The sequence below is a fragment of the Phascolarctos cinereus genome, unplaced genomic scaffold (genome assembly GCF_003287225.1).
Source record: "Phascolarctos cinereus isolate Bilbo 61053 unplaced genomic scaffold, phaCin_HiC Scaffold_3;HRSCAF=262, whole genome shotgun sequence".
NCBI classification, from domain to species: Eukaryota; Metazoa; Chordata; class Mammalia; order Diprotodontia; family Phascolarctidae; genus Phascolarctos; species Phascolarctos cinereus.
In genome coordinates, this window is record NW_027555736.1 from 180,215,920 (window position 1) to 180,236,252 (window position 20,333).

The 20,333-nt window shown below is 36.1% G+C and overlaps 1 protein-coding gene across 6 annotated transcripts in view; it reads left to right on the forward strand.

Annotated features, from left to right (window-relative positions):
• The window catches only part of CDIN1 (CDAN1 interacting nuclease 1), a 337,401-nt gene that overhangs the window by 26,699 nt on the left and 290,369 nt on the right, over nt 1-20,333 (forward strand). The window lies entirely within an intron of this gene.

Below are 20,333 nucleotides of genomic sequence, written 5' to 3' on the forward strand. Positions count from 1 at the left end.
TACTCTTTCCACAGTACCACACTTCGTGTTTAGTATTCTCCTTAAGAATACTATAACTACCTCTGGACATAATGGTGCTTCAGTTACCGTAATTAGTAATTTGGTTCTATAATTGCATATATCTGACCCTTGGGAAACCTGGGTTCAAGGCCTGGCTCTGCTATTTCCCATTTAGGTGACCTTGGGTAAGAGTTGCTGTACTTATCCAAACCTCAATTTCCTTATCTGGGAAATGGAGAAAACAATAATTTCACAGTCTTCTTCATAAGACTGTTATAAGGAAAACACTTTGAAAACCATTAATATACTCTAAGCAACAACAGTAACAATGATTGACATTTATCTAATGCTTTAATGTTTGCAAAGCACTTTACATATATCTTGTTTTAGTCTCACAACAGCCCAATTATATCAGTCCTCTAGCATTATTTTCCATACTTTCTAGGTGGAGAAAAAAAAGAAAATATAAAACTGAGGCTCAGAGAGTTTACTCGATTTGCCCCCCTGCAAGTTGGCACATTATGTGCAACTTAACAGTCTTAGAGAGTTGACCAGAATGCTAAGAGGTTTAGTTATTTACCCAGGGTCACATAGGTACTATGTATCAGAGGTGAGATTAGAATCTGCATCTTCTAGTTCCAAGGCTAGACCTCTAGTTTTCTGCCATGCTGCCTCTTTTCCACTAAGCTAAGGAATGCTCCTCCCCCCTTTTCTGAGGAAAAAAAAAAGACTGAATTGGCTAGGACCAAGGTAGCCCATGCCTGAGTAATAAAGGAAGGTGAGAAGGTGAATGGGAACACAGATCCTAGATGTGCTCATACATAGTGTTTGGCAGTGATAAAGATGGCCTAGGCATGAAGCTTCATGTCTCTGCTGAAGCTGAGTACATGATTGCAATTCTGTTACAACAGTGAGAGAGATATGTAATATCAGAAAGGAAGAGTGGGTAGGCATCATTACTGTCATCACCACAACCATCATCACTTTTCCCTTTGCCAGGTGTCTGACAATGGAGAGGAGGATTTCCTGGTTTGGGAAAGGGCAGTTATCAACCAATAAGCACTTATAAACACTCACTATGTGTCAGGTGCTGTCTTCAATGCTGGCGCTACAAAGACAAAATATAATAACAGATAGCATTTATATAACACTTTAAAGTCTGTAAAGTAGTTTACATATGTTGACTCATTTGATTCTCACAGCAACCATGAGGTAATGATGTTATTATCCCTGTTTTACATATGAAGAAACTGAGGTACTGAGGGAGGTTAAGACTTGCCCAGGGTCAAAAAGTTGGTATCTGAGGGAAGGTTTGGAAAAAAAAAATAAGAGTCAGAAGACAAAGTTTAGGTTTGGGATTTTTTTTTTTAAATAAAAACATCTACTGCATACCAGGTACTGTGCTAAGCCCTAAGGATACAAAGAGTCAAAAATAAAGCAATGTCTTAAAGGAACATACATTTTCTTAGAATATACAGACACAGTTCACAAGACTAAAAATAGTTAAACTCACATGTATAATAGTTGACAATCGTTGAATATCAATGGAGAGAGAATAGTATTTGTGGTACTATTTTTTTTATATTAAACCAGATGTACTCATAATTTAAGTTGCCTGGGATTCCAAGTGACTGTAACTGATGTTTCCTGGTGATGGCATCATATGGGACCTGCCTGTCTTTCTTTTCTATCTCTGCCACCTGAACATTGTAAACATACTCAACTCAGCCTGTATTACCTATTTACTCCGTTCTAGGTCTTGATGAAAAAAAAAAGGAAAAAACAAGAAGGCCCCTGAACTGTCCTATACATGCATGCAAATCCTTAATGAAATACCCTCCCCATAGGAGATGGTTAGTATTTGCAAAGTAGAGTGGTTCTTACTCTGTGTGGAGAACCTCTACTGGACAACAGAGAATGAGTCCTACGGTGTTGCCTAAAGCACATAGAGAAGGTCAATGATTTTCCCTGGGATCACACAACCAGAATTTATCAAATTTTGTGCTGCCCTTTTCAGAGTATCCTCCAATTTTGGGATGTTATACCCTTACTCTGAGAGACTAAATCATTGTTATTAGTAGTAGTGTTATCTCATCTTTAAAAATATACGTTATCATCAATAATAGTAACAATCATATAATAACCACAAATCCTCTTCCCCTGGCTTAATGGACTTGTTCTTACTGTCTTATAGTTTCATTTTTCCTCTCATTCTTTCTCTTTGATGTCTCTAATAATCTTCCTTTTGCACCGTGATGTCTTCTCTCTTTTTACGTGCCGAATATGTGCCTTTTGTGTTGGGTTCATTCTTTAGGTAGAGAAGAAATTACCAATGATAAAAGGTACTTGTAGCATAAAACGCAAATGGCATTAAAAATTATAGTCATCTTCACAGTATATTTTGGCCAGCAATCTTGAACTTCTTTCCCTAGTAAACCTTTTTACTAGGTTGACTACCAAGAAACAAAAGAATACTTTGGGTTTCATCCCAGTCTTTTTCCGTTTATTATCTCTCAGTGGCTGTGGTGAACAGTGAAATTGTTCAAAGCCAGAGAGAAGAAGAAAAAGGAGGGACAGATAATTTTTAGACTATAGCCGGTCCCCAAAGTGATTTCACCCTGAAATCACTCAGGTCCTCAGAAAGTAAGTTCATTTTACTTTGGGAACAGTTGCCTAGACTTTGGGAATCCTTTCTATAAATCAGCAGCAGGTAGATTTTCTCACACATTCTTATATCTTCTTCAGTTTGGAGTTTGTAATAGGATGTAATTGGTCCTGTGCTAATGTTATTTCCACTTTTGGCAAGTACAGTCGATATTTCAATAAGATCAAAGATTACCTATGAGTCTTGAATAGTTGCATAAGGCTCTCTTCTCTTGTTATTTGCATGTATTTTAAAGATTTCAGGAATAAAGAAATTTATTTCTTCTTGCAGAATCTTAAGAAACAAAAGACATCACACACACATACGTACATACTTACATACATACACACATACACACACCCCTAAATAAATGTTTGAGGTATGGTGTCAAAATGAAGATTGGAGACTTTATCTTTTTTTTGCTACACTTTGGCAGGAAAACAGAAACAAGGTCATATGACTTAGATCTGAAAGAGAACTTAGAGGACATTTAGTCTAAGAAGCCCCTCATTTCAAAGATAAAGGAAGCTCCCTTTCATAGAGGTGAATAACCTTGGGTAAGATTACTAGACAGGCAGTAAGTATCAGGGTGCAAATTCAAATCTGCCCACTCTAAGTCCAAGCCCAAGGCTCATTTCATTGTCACATTAGTCTTAAAAACATTATAGAGTTAGAGCAGAAATGATTGAAATGATTCCTGTTTGCATATCTGTGTACATATAGTATCACTCCTGAAGAATGTAATCTTTTTGAGAAGGAGAAGGGAATAAGCATGCATATGGTACCTACTATGTGCTAGGAATTATGCTAAATTATCTCATTTACCAATATTATCTCCTTGAGGGCAGGGACTTCGTTTCTCATTGTGTGCGAGAATGCCTTGCATATACTAGGTATTTAATTAATGCTTGTTTAATGAAAAGCCATACTTCCCTTACTTAGCCAAGAAATGGAAGAGTTTTTGTTTTAACGGCTTACTAATGTTTATATCCCAAAGCCAGGTCTTTAAGCAGAAGAATCGTGTGAAATGCTATCACTTGTCTGTTAACTGTGTGTCTAAGTTTTAAGTGGTGGCAACAAAACGTGTTTGTGTAAATATGACAGTTTCCTGTAGCAAGCATCGCTGAAACATTGACAATATTTAGGGTTCTCACAACTTGTAATGGTGTAATCGGAAATTTGGGCAGCTCTCCTTGTGCTTCACTGATCAATTCCACCCTGAAGAAAATAGTTATACACCCCTATGTGCACTTGACACATGCAAATGCTAAATACAGTAGCAGCATGAGGCCTCTGTCATTAACAGTAATTTATGTAATGAAAGCCACCTGGCTGTTTTTATAATTAATTGCTTGTAAATAATAAATTTAAATGTAATTTATAGTTTTCTAAATTTGATTACTATCTAGTCCCAACAGCAAACTTAAAAAAAAAATTGGCACTTCCAATGATTTTATTTGAATGATATTTTTAAAAGTGCATTTGGCGAGGTAAATAGCAAGTAAGGATATTTTTGGAAGTAAATGATACAAATAAAAAAATGTAATCAAGCCCATACTGTTTTTGTTTAGAAAGGGCATTTAGAAATGGCTTCAATTGCTTAGGAACTATGCCTTCTATATAAATGGACTTTTTTTTTAAGGGTTTGTATATAATGTTTCACATTTATACATACAGGTAACTGAACATAGTTAACTTACTGGAAGAATGAAACTGTATTTCGGAAAAAAAAATTCATGCCAATATTGTTCCATTGTAACTAAGAAAGTGCAAAGTCCCAACTGTCCTAAAAGAAATTGATCTTCCCCAGTACTAATCAGAGACTTTGCCCGATGGACTTGCCTAGTACAATAATACAATTAACGTAAGAAGGTTCAATGTATTTCTGTTTGTGCATATGGCCACATACATAAACTGCCAAGGGATTCTTTTGTCTGACTAACTAGAGAATTACTGTGGTTCAAATGAGAGAGAGAAAGAGTGAGAGTGTGAGAGAGTGTGAGTTTTAAAGCACATGTTCTACATTTCTCTTTTACTTAAAAAAAAATACAGTGAATGGCAATGAGATGTTTTAGACTTCATTTGGCATTATTAAATGTTTCCCAATTTCATGTTCCCTAATAATTTATCCAATAAAGGTTTTATATACCCTTTGGAAACATATACATTATAGATTAATAGTGACTGCCGCCTCAACAAAATTATTATTAGCTTGGTGTAGCAGGAAGATCACTGGCATTTCAAATCAGAAGACGCAGGTTTGAATAGACTCTGATGTTAGTGTGACCCTGGCTAAGTTGTTTAATTTCTCTCGGCTTTGCTTTCCTTATCTGTTAATAGGGATGATGTTTATGCTACTGACCTCACAAGGTTATTATTAGGAAAACTCTGCGGTGTGCTTGTAGATGTTTAACAAACACCTCTCTGGGGGTTAAAAATGTACCAGAGAGAAACTTTTTTTTTAAACTTAATCTCATTTTCTCCATCACTTTCGTAAGTCTAGAACATTAATGAAATAATAAATCAAACCCTGATTTGTGTAAATGCTTACATTGGAAATTTAACTACCAGCTCTCACAAAGCCAGCTCGAGCTAGCTTCAGCACACCCCTGGGGAAAACGCCTTATAAAGTTCTACATAAATAGAAACTATTATTTATTTGTTACTGTCCTTTTTTAAAAAGTATATCTAGAGTTATTTTTCAAAAGGTTAAATGTTTTGAATGTAAATTGTTTTGATTTTAACTCTATAGAACCAATTTAGGGCAAATGACTAAAAGGATTTTCCCTAATCATGTTATATTGACATTTATAGATTGTAGAAACATGCTATTCTTTTTTTTTTTTTTGGGTGAGGGAGGTAGAAGGGAAATGTATTTCAGTAGTACATTTTAAATACATTTTTAACAATGTTCAGTAGTACATTTTAAATACATTTTTAACAATGTTCTTGCTAGATGCTTAAATAGTTCATGAGAAACTACAATTCTATCAAGTGGCAACTTTGCTTGTTGACTAGGGTATGAGATCAGGAAGTTGAGTAGATAAGGTGTCTTTTTTATCTGTGTATTCCTGCAGAGTTTATTGCTTCAGAAGCCAGGGAGGGTGTGATTCCCATCTATCACCTCAATAGTCGCCATCCAACTAGACTCATCATTTGGTTTCTGAAGTCTCATAATCCCCAAGGGCTTAGGATGTTGTTCTGTGCCTCCTTTTACATCATCGAAGAAAGACACTATGCAACAGGTGCGGTAGTATTTTGTTCAGAAGGGACACTGACGCCCAGTTTGGTATCTTTAAGAGCTATGTGACCTTCTGAAGTCCCAAACTGAGGATTGCTAACAATTGCAACAGACCAATTATAATTATAGCTCTTCAGGAGTTGTAAAGTGCTTTAAGTTTTCCCAAACCTCTCAAAGTTCAGTGAAAGGTTTGAAGACATTAATGTGTCACAGACACACTCCCTTTTCAAGGGCTCCAACTGTGATAACATTTGATTGTAGAAGTGGGAATTTGACCCAAAGCTTATCACCTGCCTCATTAACATGCTTGAGAGACCAGGGTTTGTGCTTGACAGGCGTGTTGTTATCTTACCCCGTGTCCCAGAATTCCTTTCACCTCTTGCTCTCTGCTGATGGGAAGTCACTGCTGACAACCTTGATGTTGTATGGGATTTTTTTTTTCAGAAGCGTTTTGTAAAGACCGGTACCAAAATCTTTCCCAATCACTTTAGTTATTCTTATGGTATGTATTGTATCTATTATATCCGTACTTGTAGACACAGACTATAGAAATTCTTCTTTTGATATGATCTCATGGTTACACACCTTCACAAAAATGAAGAATTTTGGCATGAAGGTATGGAAACCATGATTTTTTTCTTCTGCATTTCTGTGAGGTAGAGTAGTTTGTGAAGCATAAACAAGCAGAGAAAATGGGCAAAGCATTAGGTTTTTCACGGAGATTGAGCCTGAAATCAGGGTAAACATGTTGGGAGCAGCATGCTTTTCAGAGGGTGGGAGAATTATGGAGACATATGGAGGACCTCGTATGGTAAGCCCTTTGAGTTGCACACGTAAGCTAAATTGCTTTTCATCAACTGTATGAGAAGTCATTGGAGATGACACACCTAAGATTCAAATAACAAAGTGTATAAGTAAAACTATTCTTGGGTAATTTAAATTTGTCTAAGAATTTTTCACTTTGCCTTTTGATGATGCCTGTTTAATCCAAACAGATGAGTAAAGAGGCATGCCTAAATTTTATTTTATTTTTTATGTTTTCCTTAGAATCTGTATTTGTAAAAGTCACCATTAGGTTAACCTCTGAGGTTCTTACAGTACATGAACTCCCAAAGGGAATAATCACACAGCTTAGCAATGTTCTTGTCAGCTGACGACTACCAGGGAACCCTTTATGTTCAATCAGGTTATTGCTCAATCAGGTGATGGTTAATTTACAGTAAGAGAGGTTGCCACCTGTCCTAGGATTGACCTAAGCATATTGGAGATCACACACCTGTGAGTTTGGAAGTCGCAGCTGCTTTCTTAGCTAATGCTGCCATTTTGTTGGAAGTTTGTGAGCTAGTTAGTGACAGTAGCGTGGTGGTAGTGGTGGTTGTCATGGTGGCTGAATCCCCTCTGTGGGACAGAGTACCCAGCCCCCTAATCTGTAAATCTCTCTGGCCATCCAGACCTGGTGACAGTTCAGGATGACATCTGGTGAACACTGATGCACTGTAAGCTTCTTGAGAGCAGGGATTGTTTCATTTTTGTCTTATCCCCTCTGGCCTCGAAAGGTGCCTGGCACAGTAGGCACTTCATAAGTTCTTGTTGATTAATTAAAAGTGAGAAGAAACAGGAGGAGTTCAGACGTTTTTGTATGGTTCCTTCTTGCTCTGACTACCCTAAACAGGTTATCAGAGAAGAAGTAAGCAGCAATCCTGAGAGGAGGTGAATTGTGTATTTCCTACAAATCCTGGGGACACATTTTCCTGTTATTTAAAAATTAAAATTGTCTATTAGTGTAAATAAGTGATGTAGATTACATTCAACATTCTCTAAGTTTGCATATGTAGAATGAATTACTATAATTACTGCAACGTGATACAAGGACATTCAAATCTAGATTTAGGAAGAGGTGAACTCTTCTTAGAAGCCTGTGGGGCACAGGGCCAGCTTTCCTGTGCTGTTCCTTAGAAAAGCGATAGGTATTTATCACAGCCAGGAATGGCAGAAGGGACATTGCTATGGTGAAGTCCTCTTCTGAGAGACAAACAGTTGTTGGTAATAACCCTGTACGAGTTGTTTGCCTTCAGAAAATGTTAAATTTAACCAAGGTTGGTTGGCAGTTGTTGTTTTTTTACAATATAGTTGTTAAACAATCTCTTGAGTGTCATTTAAAAGGGTAAACATGTTTTAATGTTTTTCTTCACTTATGCCTTCAAAAATGCATGCATATGAAAATATATCCTAAGCACATAATCTAAGTTTCATGGAGATTGAATATGAAGTATGCTGGCAAAATACTAAGAATAAAACTTGTGAAAAATCAGTAAAAATATGATCTAAGGTTATTTTTCACAGTATGATTTTTAAAAATACTCAATATACAGTGAAGTTACCTGAAAGATGATTTTCAAAGGTTGAAATAGAATTAATGGGATACAGTTTATGGACCATATCTGTGGGGTTTATTTCTGTAAGTGAAAGTAAGCATTTGGAGAGGTGACAGCCTCAGAGATTCCAGAGGGCTTGGAGGTTGTACTTGACAAAGTGTCAGACAGAGAGGCAGAAAACTTTACCCTCCTCTTAACTCTATGATCCTCAGCAAGTCATTTAACCCATTGGTGCCCCCAGACCTCTATAAAATGCAGTTTTACAGTGTGTGTATATACAGTACCCACATACATGTACACATACACACACTCATATAGACATATACACATTTTACACATATTAACATAAATGTGTTTATCGTATATGTGGAAATATATATGTATAATTTTCTCTCTCTCTACCTCTCCCTTTCTCTCTTCCTCTCTATCTCTCTTTGTCTCTCTCTTCCTCTCTTTTTTCTTCTTTCTCCTTTCCTCTCTTCCTCTTTCTTCCCTCTTTCTCTGGCTTTTCTGCCTCTCTCTTCATTTTTTGCTCTCTTCCACTCTCCCTGTCTCTCCCTTCTCTTTTTCTCTCCCTCCATTTCTATCTCTCCATCTCTTTTCTCTCTCTCCCTTTCTTTCTTCCTCTCTGTCTCTCTCTTCCTCTCTTTTTCCTTCTTTCTCCTTTCCTCTTTCTTCCTCTTTCTCTGCCTCTCTCTTTATATTTTGCTCTCTTCCACTCTCCCTGTCTCTCGCTTCTCCTTTTCTCTTTGTTTCTCTAGTTCTCTCCCTTCATTTCTCTCTCTCCATCTCTCTTTCTCTGTCTCTCTCTGTCTCTATCCCTACACACACACACACACACACACACACACACACACACACACACACACACACAAATTTGAAATTTGGTACATTGTAAATCCATGAACGAAAGAGTTTTATGTTTTTTATGAGCGGCTTTATACTGGGGAAGGGAAATATTGCAACTCAGGATTATAGTTGTTAAGGCTCTCTACCTGAGAAATATAGTTTAGGAGATGTAAAAGATGTTGTTATTGTCAAACTTCTGACAGATTATTCTCAGCTACACCCTTCCTTCAGTGTTTTCTGTGTGGAAGACTTTGGGTGCGTCATCAGCTTAGTGCGAAATAGAAAATATCTCCAAGGACACTCGGTAGAAGAAACACATACACAAGACACTGAGGAAGAGATACCTAGAAACATCAGAGTTTTGAATTAGTACTGCTGTGCTGTTAGATACTTAACCTGCTTTTCTCTCTCTTTCCTTTTCCTTTAAAGACAACAACCTCTTTCCTAGTAGTATAATGTATCAGCTTTTTAAAAAACAACGTCAAAGAGGCCTTGCTTCTCTTAGACTTTATATACTAACTACAGACAGCTCCATTCTGTTTGGAAGACAGGTTGGTGTTTTCTTCAGGGCTTTTAATAGTTGTCAACTCTTCTGTCCCCATAGCTCAATTGCACTGCCTTCCCTATTGTGCTAACAATAGTAGCCTTCCATATGGCCACTTAATTTCTCTGAGATTTCCTGATGGTGGCATAAAGGTTCGAGTAATAATAACCAAATGTTACTTGAGAGTACTAAAATATTTCATGTAATTTATAATGTACTTATAACTCTTAAATTCAGCTGGGAAATGATAACCAAGATCCTTTGCCTTGCCAGCTGTGCAAAATCTCCCATCAGTTAGCCAGATATTTTGTGAAAAAGAACATTAAGATGAAGCAAAAGAAAGAAGAAAGAAAAGCTCAAATTAGATAATGTTCTTTTATGAAATACTAAAATGGATCTGTGATCTCACCTATTCAGAAGTTCCCTCTGGCCATGCAGAGCCCAATTCAAACATGCCTCCCCATTCTATGTGATTTTTGTCCATATTCTTTTCTGAAATCACCAGTGGGGATCCACTTAAATTGCTGCAAGCCATTCACGTTTTTTTTTTCCTCCTTGACATTGCTAGGGTAATTGTGGAGCACTCTAGCTGTCCACCTGTCATCTTTTGCCATTGCCATATGACCAAGCCACCTTCTGTCCCTTTCATACAGATACTGAATGACATCTTAGTATGCCACTTTTTCCAATTTGCTTCCCTTCAGTGAGGTAAATGTAGCAGACTCTTAAACATTTCTTGGCTTTAATTATATACCTCTTAAATTATGTAATAAAATTATTTTAAAACTCAATTTTCTATCTCTGTATTTAGTACCAGGCATATGTGAATGAATTGATCTGATCTGTGTAGTGAACAAGTTCTTGCATTTACATTATTTTTTTTTGCCAGTATGGATTTTATCTTTTATTTAGATTAATGTATTTTTTTTTATAATATAGTCAAATGTAGGTATTAGCCCTGGAATATGATTTCCCCCCAAAAAAAAAATTAGGCCTCTGCAAAAAAGAATTGGTGACCTGTTTTTAAGGCAACTTGTAAAAATCTTTCTAAATGAAAAATCATTTCAGCAGTATCTAATACTGGCAATTTTCCTCTGCCACTGGAACTTATTGGCCAAGCAGGTCAGATATTATTAAAGTTCAAGAGGCCCAGTGGGAAAAGTCATGGTCTTGTGCTACTATGAATTTTAAATGCTGCAATTTCTATGTGTTACATGATCATCTGTTCTCACACGTCACTAAAAATGTATAGTAGTTGTTAGACCAAATTCGTCAAGGTCATAGGACTGATGACTCTTTGGACTCATCCTCTTGTAATTATGTGACAGAATTGTCTGTATATAGTTCAAGATTTTTTAAAAAATGAATTCATTTTAAAGAACTTCAGTTAAAAGCCTTTAATTTTAATTTTTAAAATAAATTACTGCTTGTCTTAAGGAGTTAGAGCTATAGAACAATAGACTCTTAGAGCTAGGAAGGATCTTAGAGGTCATTTAGACCAATGTCTTATCTGATGCATCAGTCTTTTTCATAACATCTTTGACAAATAGTCATCCGGTTCTGCTCAAACACTTTCCAATTCATCCAGTCCAATAAATATGTATTAAATGTCTACTATGTACTGGGCCCTATGTTAAGCACTTGGGATACAATTATTAAAATGACAATCCCTGCTTTCAAGGAGCTTGCAATCTAAAGGGGGAGACAACACATAAGAGCAGCCAGGAAAGGAGTGGAGTGAGGGACCAGGGAGTACTGGGGTGAGGAGGCAGAGGAAATGGGGGGTTCCATCTTCCATGGAGTTGAAACCATACAGAGCAACAAATGCAAAGTGGTGTGCTCTGTTTCTGCCATGTATACAGGAAGGCTTTTGGAGGTGTTTGGTACTTCCCCCTCCAGCCAGAGGAGAGAGGAGGGAAGTGGTGTCAGTCAAGGCTTGAGTTAGCAACATGGTGGTGATTTAAAAGTGATGAGCTGATCATCCTGGGAAAATTATCTTGCTCCATAGAGTTGAAACCAGTCAGAGCAACAGATGTAAAATGGTAAGAAACAACTTAGGAAAGGGACAGAGCAAGTTTTTACAAAACCTCTATTAGTTTGGGTTGAATCAAGCCCAGGGATATCTCCTTTGCTGCCATTCATAGTTCACTAAATTGAATATTTTTAATTCCCCTAAATATCTCAAAAGAATAAGAAAAACAAGAGTCTTGTGATATGGGAACTGCAACCCTCATTTATAAATTAAAGATGTATTTTATTGAAAAAGTTATTCATTGTGGAAGTATCAGAGGGGACTTTACTATTTGCTTTTCTTTCTTGAGATAGTAGATAGATCCCTGGATCCAGAGTCAGAAAGACTTGGGTTCAAGTCCTTCCAAAATTGGAATGATAACTTCTGTAGATCCTACATAATAGAGTAGTGGTGGTGGTGGTGGTGGTGGTGGTGGTGGTAGTAGTAGTAAAAATAATAGGATTCTCTTGTTTCTGAATTTGGTATATACCAAAGCTCAAGCATGACTCCTATAGATCCGTGACAGTGCCTTTTTTTTTTTTTACTATTGAATGATTGACATTTTTGCATGGACCTTATTTCTAGGAGCAGTTTGATATGTTATCATTGGATTGTAGAATTAGAACTATTAAGAAAGATGGAGGCTATTTGGTCCATCCCCCCTCATTTTCTACTTGCTGAGGCTTAGAGAGAATAAATTGCTTTGCAAAGGAAGCAACACAAGTTGGATTTGAATCCATGTCCACTGACTTAAGAGTCAGCGTACCATACTGTTGATGCCATGCTGTTATCCATACCTTCCACCTTCCACATGTAGTTGGCAAGGAATTATGAGTGTGCCTGAGTTTTGGTTGATATGGCATAAGTTTTTACATGTGACATAGAGCATTATATTCTTACATATTAAAGTTTGGCCTCAGTTTACTCATCTGTAAAATGCTCTAGTTGGATGAGAGGACCTTGAAGCTTTCTTCCAGTTTTAATATGCGGTGATTCTGAGTCAAATAACTCAGGTTAGTCAGCATGAAGGCAGGAGCAAATGAAAGTGACTATTAGAGGACCTGACTATCCACACCTTTGTTTGGAGGGTAGATGTCTATGAACTTGAAGGAAAAAAAGCATCATAGGCTTGAGGTAAAGAACTTGACTTTACCTTTAAAGACAAGATAGTACCATACACAGAGTACTGGGTTTAGTACTAGAGCCAAGATTTAAAAAAAAATTATTTTTAATTTATGGAATCAAACAAGCATTTCCATAACATAATGCAATAAAAAGATGATTGTACGTGAAACTGCAAATCTAGTATACACGAATTGCTATTCGTTTCGAATATACAACAAAATTATCATGTAAATTTCTTTTTTTCTTTTTATGAATAAACAAGAGATAGAGAGCAAAATTAGGTACAAAATGGATAATTTTGATTACATTAAATTAAAAAGGTTTTGTACAAATAAAACAAATATAGCCAAGATTAGAAGGAAAGCAGAAAATTGGGGGGAAATTTGTAGATAGTTTATCATTTAAAGGTCTCATATCTAAAATATATAAAGAGCTTTGTCAAATCTATAAGAATACAAGTCATTCCCCAATTGATAAATGGTCAAAGGGTAGAGCCAAGGTTTTAACTGAGGTCTTTCTGAGTGGGTTCGAGCTCCTACTAGCTGTGTAACTTTTGGCAAGCCCCTTCAACTTTCATCATTTTTTTCATTTGTTTATAAAATTAAGATAACCATACAGTACTTACATTACAAGAGTTCTTGAGATTTTATGATATCATATCTGTAATAATACTTTGTAAACTAACAAGTACAATATAAAAATAAATTAGTTTTTAATATTTTTGCTTTCTTTGCAGTCTGTTCCTCTTTTTCCCTCTTCCTCTGTACTGCTATCTTGGGAAATCCCTCTAGAAGTCTTGGATCTGCCACTACTTGTGTAATCTTGAGTAAATTACCTGGTCTCTCTGGCCCTCAGTTTTCTCAGCTGTAAAATGATTGGGTTGGATAAGATGAACTCTAAGGTTTCTAATAGTTCTATGATTCTGTGGCTCCAGATAAACCATTATTCACCATCTCAGTATGGGCAAAACTCTGAGATCTTTGGCTTTCTTCAGCAGTGGTTCATTGATATGAACTTTTAGACATTGTTGTATTCATTATCTTCAGAGTGACAGCCAAGACTACATTATTCTGTATTTTCCTGTGCATTTGGTACAACAGAGTTTTCAATGACCTTTATCTCTGACTAGCAGAACAAGGATGCTGTCCTTTTCCTCTTGTGAAGTTTGGAAGCACTGATGATCGTGCATTCAGTTGTTTATTTTTTTTTTATCTCAATTTACAACATCCCTGTTTGTTAAATGTTCACATGTCATCTAATTGAATGTTCATTCCATCCTTCCATATTCTTAACCAACTAGAATATTTCTCTTTGTAAAGCAAGAGCCTTTTCTTTCACATAGTAAAAACAAAATCCAGTGTTTATGTTAGGAATATTGCTGTCTTACACACTTGATTTGCATAAAGCTACATCTTTCCTTTACTTCCTTCAGTCATCCTTACCTTCCTTCTTATTTGTTAACTTCTTGTCCATGTGGGTTCTAGCATAGTTCAAGATGAATACAGTCATTTAAAAGTAGCATTTTTAGGTAGTATTCATATATATATTTTCTAAAACCATGAACATCAAAATTGCTTTAATAATGTTGCATCTGAATCCAACCAACTTTTGTGGCAATGTTTTTTTTTTTTAATTGCATAGAAAAAATACTAGTAAAATTTTTAGAAAAACGTTTTTAGATGTCCTTTATTCTGTTTCTTCCATTCCTTTATTCTGTTTCTTCCATTCCTAGGCACAAGCTCATAATCCATTACTTGTAGCTGTTAGCTGTTCATAAGTTGGAGAAGGACAGTGTCTGATAGAATGATAATACTCAGAAAAGCCTTAACTAGGCTGTTGACCTGGCCAGTACTGATTTTTCAAGTGCTCTCAGGAGATTTGCTTTGGTGTAAGAGTTCCTTCTAGAGTAAATGAAATCCTTCAGTCTGCTGGATTTAGTGAGGCCATAAATTAGCCTTATGTTGAATGTATCTATGTTATTTTTTTCTTCCCATCTGACACACAATTCATTGAAAAGATGTCTACCTGTGAGCAAATGGAATTGTATATGTGGCAAAGTTTAAATGGCAGATTTGAAAGTAATGTTTGTTTCAGCAGGGGGCTGCCTACATTTGAACATCTTCAGGGTATCTTTGAAGGAAATATATTTAGGTCTTAATGTATATGTCCCAGACTCTAGAATAGGATTCAGAATATTTTGGTTGGCATTCTGCCAGTCAGGCACAGATAGCACTTCCTTAGATGTAGTGCCGTTCTGACTTTCCTGAGCGCTTGTAGCAGAGAAGGCAAATCTGTATGATTCCCAGTGATTTGGGTGGAAGCCGAGAGCTGTAATCTTGAAGCAGACAAGAGGATCAGCTTATGTTTCTTAAATCAGATTCAGGCTGTTCAAATATTAAGACTCTTGAGAGTCTTTGCCATAGGCATGTCCAAATTTGTGAAGAGTAGAATACTAAGTAAGATATATTGTTATAAAATTATGAAGCATGTAAAGTTTGGGATTCTGTATTTCACTACAGTAGAGTTATTTTTAAGAAATGCATTCAGTACACTATCACAGCCTAGTATGGAAAGGAAATACATTTATTACCAGTAAATATGTATTGCCTGCATTGAGTAATAGATGTATACCAGTTAGGTTGAACTCTTTTGGAAAAAAGGTGAAAGTTCAAGGCATATGGTTCATCTTGACTTGATTATCTTAATGCTAGTACCTGCTATGCGTGAGACTTAATATTACGATTTCATTTTATTCAGTAGCATTCAGATGTGTGATATCAGTGTGATGTAAATTATAACCCAATGCTATCTACCCATCCGGTGCAACTCTTAGCCATGCCAAGTTCACTATGGGGATCCTCCCAAAGTACTGGGGGCCTCCTTTGTGTTCTCTAAACTTTATAAGCTCACCAGTGGAAGATAGGGCTGTCCGTCATCTAGCCATCATTTTTGTCACATTTTTGGCCATAAATTCCTTTGGTCACATTCTTTACACTGTTTCTTCTACATAATTCTTTGTAACGTATTGCAATTTGCTTCTGCCCACCTTATGCTTCTCCATTGCCCTTTGGATGGTCCTTGTATTCACTTCTTTGGAGACAGTAATGTTTTGTGACTGATAGCTATATAATGCTACCAGAAAACTATTGTTTAAAAAAAAAAAGATGGGCTTTTTTTTTTAAGGGAGAAGGTTGGATGGAGTCACTACAAAAAACTTTGCAGTTTCTCGAAGGTAATTAAGCTTACTTTCATCTTCCTGTTTGACTTTGGGTGCAGTTTATTGTCCTGTCAGGGATGCTGTACTCCATAGGTTGTCCTTTCATCTACACATCATGGTCTGGACAATAGGCATTCTTTATCCATTTGATTTTATCCTGTGTGGATAATAAAGAAATTCTTGAATGGTTATAGATCTTCTTTAAGAAATTCTGCAGTATTTTCCTCATATAATCATGATGACTTTGCTTAGTTAGATCCCTTGCAAAGCTTCCTTAAAACTCATTCTTATTTTCCACTATTTTCCATTGTTGTCCTCTGTAAGATTTCACAAATTCACTTACATTCTAAAATGGTGGTACCCTGAGCTGTCTTCTTTGTTTGCTTGATAAAGGGATCAAGCGTTTGTTAGCTGGGATGTTTTCTAGACTCTAAATCCTTATTATGGACGTTGATTTATGTTGCTTAAATTTCTTTCTTGAAATTGTTCAGTCAATGTCTGTGATTTTTCCTCTGTCCATTTCCCACTTTTCAGTCTTAGTTCAGTGCTTAGGTTAGGTTGGATTTGTTTTAATTGTATGCCATATCTTTTAAAATCTTTTTTATTTCATCTCTATATTAATTTTGATCTTTGCTTTATCAAGTTAGTTTGACTATAGAGAAGGAGCTGATTCAGGAATGACTCCCAAAGCAATAAATAATAATTCTCTATCTTTCTATTAAAACATGGTAGAACTCATTTTTGGAAATTATTTAAACTTCCCTCTGTCTAGTTCCTCTCACTTTGCTTCTCAAAGAAAGTATTCGTGTTGAATCCTATATGCCTTTAGTCCCTCTTCTTCAGTACATATAAAACATATTTTAAACATTTAACCTTGCACATGTCCACCTTTTTATTTAAGTCACTAAGTATCAAGGTATGTGTTGATTTAATTTGGAGAGACTGATTGATTACCCATTATTCTGTTGGTTAGGAATCTCTACTAACTAGTGCTTTTTCACATCTACTTACTGTTAAAGTGATGACCGTGGGGCACTGTGGGATCTGGGAAAAGACTTTTGATTCATCAATGAAACAAACATTATATTATATTGTTTGTTTTAGTGTTAAATGTGTAATTTTGTATTCTATTTCTTTGAAAACTAGCCATCTATTTAATAATAGCTAACATATATATTACCCTCTAAAGTTTTCAAAGAAATTGACAGATTGTATCTTTTGTCTTCACAATAGCCTGGAAGGAAGGTGCCGTTATCATCCCCATTTTTTACAGTTGAGGAAACTGAGGCTGAGAGAGGTTACATGGCTTGCCTAGAATCACATAGCTAGTGTCTGAGGCTGGATTAGAACTTAGGTTTTTCTGAATCTAGGTCCAGCACTATAAATGGTAACTCTCTAGTAAATCAGTATACCTACTTAACCAAAACATTTCTTTACCTACCCATGTTAGATAACATAACAGTTTTGTTTTTAAAGTCTGACTTTCTAAAGTTTATATGTGTGTGTGTGTGATTTTAAAAATAATAAAAAGTCTTTCAAATAGCCACTTTTTTAAAAAAACGACATCACAGAATTGAAGGTCCTGTGATTTAAATCTAGCAGGTTCTTAGAGATCATTTAACCCAACCTCCTTTATCATGCAATCCTTTTTTTTGGCTAGGCAGTGGGGTTAAGTGACTTTCCCAGGGTCACACAGCTAGCAAGTATAATGTGTCTGAGGCCGTATTTGAACTCAGGTCCTCCTGAATCCAGGGCCGGTGCTGTATCCACTGTGCTACCTAGCTGCCCCGTCCTGCAATCTTCTGAAGGAGATTGATAAGTTTTAGACACAATTTAGTAAAGCAGTTTCAGAGTGTGCTTACCATATACATCCTGTATGTCATACACTGTAAACTTATTAGGTCTCTATCAACAGGTTTTGTTTCAAATTTATGAGTTATTAGTTCTTTGGAGGTATTTTGGAGCACCTACTGTACAATGTAGATAGATAGATTGATAGATCGATGAAGAGTGACAAAGACCCGTAAGATATTTAATTTCATTAAAAATGAAGTTTCTAACAAAAGTCAGTAAGTAAGGAAATGAAATCTGGGTGACTCCCTCTCAGGGGGTAGGTTGAAAAAAAATTGCCTTTTTTGGAGTTCTGAATCTTTAATTCCATTTTTATCCTTTTTCTCATTTACCTTAAATAAGGAAGAAACAGGGGAGGCAATTATAAGAACATGACTTAAATTAGTTTTATTTGAAGGCTTCAGAAGTTAAGATGGTGCTTTCTCATATGTCTGTTAATAAAAGCTATCAGGTGCTGAATGTAAGTCCCAGAAGATTGCACTATGACCAAGAATCAAGAATATAAAAGGCTTGTGGTTTAATTCAAACTTTTTTTTGTTCAACAAGAGAAAGGCTTAATGCGTTTTCAAATGTTCCATTTGTCGCCTTAACGCTTTCACTGGCATTTATTATTAAAATAAGGTGGTTGTGGAATAATTATTGGAAACATCATGGGGTTTCGAGGCAGGGGAAAAGACTGAAGAACTATAGTTTTTTTCTTCCATGCTCATCCATGTACAGGGGAAATTTTTTATCTCTTGGGCACATCAAACAGCATAACTGTTTGACATAGGAAAAAGAAGAGTAGGAATAAGGCGTTGATGCCATTTATAGGCACTGAACATTCAGGAAGGAATATACTTTCTCATTAATTGTTACTTGAATACTTCAACAAATCCATGATCTCATTGATGAGGGTACTCTTTTTCTTGGTGTAGATTACTATGTATCTATGTCTTCTTATGCTGTGCAATTTGCATCCCTATCTTTCCAGCCAAACTGAATTACTAGCTATTCCCCAGACTTGGTCCTCAATCTCCCACCAATGTGCTTTCACACAGGCCCAACCCCCTTTTCTCCCATCCTCATGACTCTCCATGCACCTAGTGCTTTCCTCATCCTTCCCTTTTACATAATCCTTTCCTTCCTCCAAGGCCCAGTTCAGGTGCCACCTCCTATATCAAAAATGAATCTTGCCTTGATCTCTCTTCCAGTTGTAGTAGTCTTGCTTTCTGAATTACCATTTGTCATTATTATAGGTTGTTTTCTTCAATATAATGAAAAGCTCTTGAAGGCCAGGAACTATTTAATTTTTATCTTCGTAGCACCAGCACCTGGCAAAGTATGGTGGGCATTATAGGCACCAAATTTTGGTCTTCGTATTGAATTTCCATAAGTCTTCCAATGGAAGACCTGCCCAATGTGATAGGGACCTTCTGTTCTTTTAACAGTCTGTGTGCACTAGTATATCATTCAACTATTCATTCCCTATCCCCCTCTCTCAATGCATGACCAGACTGCTGCCTTTTCAGGTCATACATGTCCTTGATGCTATCTTTTACACCATTTTCCATATACATATCCTTGTTGGTAATGCGAAGCAGCCTATATATACCTACGTTGTATCATTCCTTTGCTCTTTGATCACCTACAATTTTGATTATTCTGCAAATGTGCTATTCAGTGGCATTCAGAATGTGGTATTCAAACCATTACTTTGAAATTCTTTGTGTTATAAAGTAGCTTGCAATCAATGAAAGCATCATGCAACTTTCTAAATGTCAGCCAATCTAATTTCCTCATAATTAATTTTAGGGCTAGCCAATTCGTCACTTGTAAGACTTGTCCAAGATAGATATCTGCGTATAGCTATAAATCTATATCTATACACTGATGGACTAATTCTGTGGACTACTTGTTCAAGACTGTCATAATTTGGTAAATACATATTTTTCTTATACATTATTTTCCATTGTGTATGACCCATTTTATCTCCTAGAACCCACTGACAATAATCTGTAGCATTGTAGGGTTTGTTTCACTTAGTACAATATCATCTTCTAGCTCAAACATCTGTAGAGCTTCATCACTGATAGGTACTTCTCTTCATACCTTGCAAAGGGCATCTTCCATGATGTGAGTGAATACTTTAAGTGGTAATTTGTCTTTAATGCTTTGCTTGGTGTTAATATTCAGCAAATTAAATAAAGTTATCAGTCTGGTTATGTCATAGAATCTAGTATAATTTTATTACTTTTTAAATTAAATTTTATTTCATTTTCATAGAAATCAAACTTCTCTCCCTCCTATCTCTCCCTTCTCCAACTGAGAAAGCAAGAAAAACAAAACCCTTGTAACAAATGTTTAGTCAAGCAGAACGAATTTCCATATTGACCATGTCCAAAAAAAATTTTTTTTTTTTACTCTTACTGAGTTCATTACTTCTCTATCTGTAGATGAATAGTACATTTCATCATGAGCCCTCTGGAGTTATGCT